A 6,512-nucleotide genomic window follows, 5' to 3' on the forward strand; every position below is an offset into this window, starting at 1 on the left:
CAGTATCAATTATCTTCAATATTGGTTGAAAACCGACATTGTACACCATCTTCAATGTCGGTTTTTTACCAAATTTTTTCAATAATTGTCTCTTTTTTAATGTCTCGTTTTTTAAATTGTCCAATCCATTTTTAATGTCGGTCAAAGAGTTACAAACGACGTTAAAAATGACATACACAAAATAAAATCTTAATTGTTTTTATATATTAAGATCTCAACAAACATAAAAATTTAAATCTCAATCTTGCTCACAAGGTAGGAATAATAGTTAGCTCTCAAAAAGAATAACAAAATTTATTCTTGCAAAGTCGTAGTTCTAACAAACTTGGATTTATAATATTCCCATAAGCTAAAAGAAAAGAAAAACGGCTAACAGTCTCTTCAATTAAGTTGCTAACTCATTCCACTAAAAATTAATTGAATTGCTGATAAGACGATACTTTCTAAGTAAGGTTTGAGTTGCTACTCCTTCCATAGCTACCAGCTCCATTGCCAAAACCCAACCTTCCACTGGGACCTTGAGAAAATTTTAGGTATCACACCACAATCAACAACACAGTTGTGAAAAATATGATAACATTCATGATTTGCAAGAGTCGGAAAAAAATAACATCAAAATATAAATCTAAAACTTCAAAATTTGTAAACGAACTTGCAACTTCATTTAAATCTTATAAAGAAGGATAAGAAATCGAAATCAACTCATAAAAATTTGAACACTGCAATAAGATAATCAACAAGTAAAATGGAAAAAACAATCAAACTAAATTAGCGAAAAGAGAGAAAATAGTTCGAAGCGAAAATTTCTCCAAATTCCAATTGGATTTTTCTAAATGAATGAAAGTTTGAAGTAACTAAAGAGAATCTGGAAAAAACCCGAACAGATCTGTGAGTTGAGGCATTTCTTCCATCAGATTCACCAAACACAATCCTAAAAACAAAACAAATCTAATCAAATGCCTGTAAATCAAAGAAATTCCGACAATACAAAATCATTGTAATTGTGTCCATAACAAGAAACTAGCACATAAAAAAAAGGATACAATCACATTTTCTTGTTAGATTTCAGACTCATTCAACCATTGAAAGTTTGAACAAACCGGTAGCTAGCTCTAAATCATTAGAAGCTGAAGAAATACATAAATCTACCTTAAAGAACAAATCTCGAAGCAAAGACTCTTCTTCTTCTTTTTTTTTTTTTTTTGACAAATTCATGTGAATGAAATGAAAATGATAAAATAACCACAGCAAAAAGTGTTAAGTCAACTCTTGTTGTGCCACAGCTACAATTCAACTTACAAATGAAGCAAAAGTGAGAGATGATCGATGGATGATGGAATAACACTCGTTAATGAATTGCTTGACAACCCTAAATTCGAACCTCGATATTAAGAAAACATGCAATAATTATATAAAAGGAGAAGTCCCCAATCTTACTAATTTAGTACAAACAAATAATGCCAAAAAGAAGATCAAGTAACATTTTTTTCAAACAATTTCAATATAAATAAAATGGCCCCAATCAATTAAATCACAATCTCAAATAGCATATAACAATGACAGACTGAAAAAATGCCAAACCATTGATCCCTTCATTCTCAAATGGCATGCCTCATACAAACTTAATAAACCAGTTTCATCCTTCACAATTGATTCTTTGAAATGTCCCCTTTTTTAACTTCAAACCAAAATAAGCCAACTAAATAAAAGTTACTCAATTTTCTTCCAGCAAAATGTACATGCCTAGAGTTGATCCAAAAGTTCAACACATTTAATCATACAACTACTTTAGTCATGGTTTATAAATACCAGTCAACCAAATGTATGTTACATATTTTTATAACATGTAGATCCAAAAAGAAGTGTTATATATTGGGGAAATGAAGGGTTTTGATTTTGAATCCAACCGAACCCAAATCACTCGCCTTCTTCCTTCCAATCTTTCTCTCTTTCAATGTATAAATTCTCATCTTTTCCCTCGTGAAAAATCTGTCCCAAACAAAATATGTTTCTTGTCTCTGCTTTTCAAAACAAACAATATAATGAATTGAGCTCGTTGATTTATATAATTGTCACTGCTTCCCTAGTAAAAAATCTGTCCCAAAAAAAATTCATTTATTGTCTCTGCTTTTCAAAACAAACAATATAATGAATTAAGCAAAAGAAAAAGCAAAAATTTGTTGATTTATATAATTGTTCAGCTCTAAAGCCCGACTGCAATGGTGAGAAATTGCAGAGAATACAAAGATTTCCTTATCATTGGAGAAATCAAAAAGAGAAAAAAATAGAGAGATTTCAAGAAAATGTAAACAATGTGAAATTCCCAATTACGTTGATGCCTTCGCTGTGGGAGAATGAGTTTTAAAATTGAAAGCCTCAGAGAAGGAGAAAGAGGAAAGGATGTTTGTTGTAACTATGAATAATAAGTGAAAGATGGAAATGAACCTGCACGGCGAGCTTGAACGATCGGATTTCAAAAACCCACAACCACCAGATCGAAAGACTTGGATCGAAAATTTTGGGAATCACCACGCCAACGACAGGATCGGAAGACCCACGAGTAGATCGGGCAAATAGACGACCAGATCTGAAAAATCCACGACTAGATCTATAGATCCACGATGACAATGAGATGAATGGCGAAAAAACCTGCAAGGCAAGTTAAACGGCAAACAAACCTACACAAAACGACGAGTTGACCGACGTCTGAGATGTTGGAGTTGATGCTTTAAATCTTGTAGGATCCTATAGTTTATAAACATTTTTGTACAAACTTATTATGTATTTAATAAAATATATGATATTTTATTCATTGTCTATAAAATATATGATATTTTAGTTGCATTAATCACAAATCAATATCCAAGGTTATCTTTTGTAACTTAAACATGTATGTAGGGACATATGGGTGGATCATGTTTAAGTGATAATCTAAATGGTCTGTAGTAGATAGATAAGGCTGGGTACCTTATCCTGGTGACTTGATGAGTATGACCCGCTTTGTAGGTGTTACAATTGTTGTAAAGTGCTACAAATGATCTGATCCTGATCATTCATGTATAGACATGCGCGCGAGGATATTCTATACAAAGGAGTTTGTATGAGACCAGACCACGAAATGTTTAGTCTCGTTATATAACGCTGTTCATAATAGAGACTTACATTTCACCAGAATGACCATAGGTAACATGGTGAGTTGTGAACTCCTGCCTTTGAAGGCGGTCCTTTGATTTATATGGGTGAGAGTGGTCAGATCGCCGACTCAACAAACCTACCATTTTGGGGATTTGTCTGATTGAGGAGCTAGAAACACAGCTACACAATATGGAATTCACTCCTTCCCTGAGGCAGGGGTAAGTAGATAAATTGCTCCCTTAAAGGATTGATTGCAGGTCTTGAACAATGTGGCGCCACACCATCTCCTTGCTCTAGAGGGGCTTAGTTATAGTTGGACTATGATCTATTGTTCATTAGAGGGATCAATAGTACTCAAGGAGTTAGATGTAACTACAGGGGCAAAACGGTAATTTGACCTAGCTGAACTTACGAGCGATTTGTGAAATGTCATCGTACTGTTTATTGGTTATATCCAGTGGACATAGAAATATATATGTAGTGCGAAGAGTGTAGCTGTCAGTCTTTAGTGGAGTGTCCGCCAATTAACAAATGGTGAATAATGTAATTAAAGAGTTTAATTAATTATACATGTAGTTCAAGCTATAGATCCATGAGGTCCCCTTGGTAGCTCAATGGGATTTAGTTGAGAATCAATTTTTGGATTAATATGAATTGTTCAAATTAATAAAGTGATTTAATTATATATGATATAATTAAGTTGTTTCAATTATATGTTAATTGTCATAATGTATTTGATACATTATAGCTTAATGGGAGGAAATAAATATTTGAATGAGATTCAAATATAATTTCTATGAATTGGATTCATAGTTGTTAAATCTAATATAAATATGATTTATATTAAATACCATGTAAAAGAGAAAAGAAACTATAGTTTATATTGTATGTGATACAATATTAAAACTATAGGTTATATGTTATATTTGATATAACATATAATTTAATATATATGTAATATGATAAGTTAGTTATCATATTATATTTATATTATTATTATTATTTTAATAATAAGGAAGGGAGTTACAACTCCCTTCCTATTCTTTTCTCTCCACCCACGTTAGTGGTTCGTAGTTATTTTTGGCAAGGAGAATAAAAAGAAAAATGTTTTCTTCTTCTTGTTAAGGTTGGTCAATTGAGATTGAGAAAGAAAAATATAGAAGTGTTCTGTGTGTTGGAATACACCATCAACATCTTTTGTTGGAATTTTAAAACCTTCCTCAACAATATCCCATAAATCATAATCAATAGAAAGCAAGAAAAATCTCATTCTATTTTTCCAATAACTATAATTAGTACCAGTAAAGAAAAGAGACTTTGTAATAGATTGACTATCTGTAAAAGGGATAAAACCTAAAGTTGTCATAGCTCGAAAACAATTAAGTTTATCAAGAAATAAATATTTCAAGAAGAACAAATACCAATTGTTGGATCGATATGGTAACCCTAGAGGGGTGAATAGGGTTTAATTAAACTTTTTTTTCTAAATTAACCCAATTAAACTAATTAATACACTTTTTATAAATAATAAGAAAAATTCAATTTATGCAACAAATAAGATGAAAAAAATGTGATAATTTAATTCTATCAAATTTTTGGCAAATAAATAAGAACAAACTAAAACATACAATAAATTACTTAAATTAATTGAAAAATAAAAAGGAAAGAATTAGAGAAAAAGACACCGTAATTTTTATAGTGGTTCGATCAAACTCCACCTACTCCACTCCCCAAGCGCCTCTTGGGAATTTGAATAAAATCTTTCCTACTCTTTCCATGGATTAGAATCCAACCGTTACACCACTGCTTCTTTTACGGGTTCAAGAGCAAACCCGATCCTTTCCACGGTTTAGGATCAAACCGTTACAAATGTTGGAATTTTTTAAGAACACAATACAACTCTCACTAGAGTGGATTTACAAGTTTAAACACTCAACAAATTTATCCTCACAATACAATAACACTCTCTCAAGAATAAGATGAAAAAAAAATTAGGAACTTAGAGAGAGCAACAATAAAACTTTTGAGTTTTGGAAGATTATGAAATGTAAAATTTATTGGTTTAAAATTTGGAGAGGAAGATGGTTTATATAGAGATGGAAAAATTTTTAGAAACCACAATTAATTTGGACCATTGGATTTTAGAAAAAAAAAATCAATGGTGGAGATTTTAAACTAAACTAGTCGTTAGATACAAATAAAATATAATATTAAATTCCTTTTCTTTTGAAATTCATTTTCTTTTTAAAATTAATCAAAAAAAATAAAAAAAAAATATATCATGTGTCAAAAACTAGCCATTAGACACAAACATAAATATATTAAATTTATTTTCCTTTTAATTCATTTTCTTTAAAGTCAATCCAAAAATAAAAAATATACCATGTGTAAAAAACTAGCCGTTAGACACAAACATAAAATAATATTAAATTTATTTTCCTTTTAAATTTCTTTTTAATTTCAATTTTTTTATTTTAAATCAATCCAAAAATCAAAAGTCCATCATATGTTAATCTCTTAATAATCCACCATTCAACCAATATGTTGCCACATGTCTATATGCAAATGGTCTGGTTATGCCACGTCATCCACCACGGTATTTTCTCTATAGATTTATTTCGGTCATATCGTCTTCGTTTTAGCTCCAATTTGAGTGATTCAAGAGGTGTTGGAATCGTCCGAGCTCTACGCTATGGACATATTAAAACACTAAGATTTTCAGTAATTAAAAATTGAGTTTGTTATCATCAAAACATTGATTAATTAATTAATTAAAATTAATTAATTTGAGATTAAGAGCCAAAAAGTCAACAAATTTAAGCATGTATATGTGATATACAAATGGATTTGCCTTAAGTGATAACCTAAATAGGTCTGTAGTATAAGGATTAAATTGAGATACCTGATCCTTGTGTCACTACTGATGTATCCCGCTTTGTAGAGGTTTGTTGTTGTTGTTGTTGTTGTTGTTGTTCTTATTATTATTATTATGATTGAGGTCATTATTATTAAAGTGTTGTAAACTACTACAGATGGTAGATCCTAACTATTCATGTGGAGACATGCAAGCGAAGGTGTCATATACAAAGAGTTTGTATAAGACCGGACCACGAGATGACTAGACTCTGTATATAACACCGTGGATACTGGAGACTTACATCTCACCTAAACGACCATAGGTGACATGACCTCAATCCTGAGTGTTTTAGGAACTCCTGCCTTTGAGGGCGGTCCTTTGATTAGTATGGGTGAGAGTGGCCAGATTGCCAACTCAACATGCCTACCTTTTTGGGGACTTATCTGATTTGGGAGCTGGGAACTCAGTTACACAAGATAGAATTCACTTCTTTCTCGAAGCAGCAGTAAGTAGATAGATT

At 31.3% G+C, this 6,512-nt stretch overlaps 1 long non-coding RNA gene across 2 annotated transcripts; it reads right to left on the minus strand.

Moving 5' to 3' along the window:
• Positions 1-268: 268 nt before the first annotated feature.
• On the minus strand, positions 269-2,658 carry LOC120077661 (uncharacterized). 2 transcript variants are annotated; one of them, XR_005481809.2, is made up of 3 exons: positions 2,446-2,641; positions 877-931; positions 269-517 (listed from the first exon to the last, which is right to left on the minus strand). It is a non-coding gene; the product is annotated as an uncharacterized LOC120077661 (long non-coding RNA). The 2 variants fall into 2 exon arrangements; XR_016529542.1 differs by lacking the exon at positions 877-931 and having other exon boundaries at positions 2,446-2,658.
• Positions 2,659-6,512: the final 3,854 nt, after the last annotated feature.

This window comes from Benincasa hispida, chromosome 5, assembly GCF_027475165.1.
Source record: "Benincasa hispida cultivar pf3 chromosome 5, pf3_genome.v1.1, whole genome shotgun sequence".
In the NCBI taxonomy this organism is placed as follows: domain Eukaryota; kingdom Viridiplantae; phylum Streptophyta; class Magnoliopsida; order Cucurbitales; family Cucurbitaceae; genus Benincasa; species Benincasa hispida.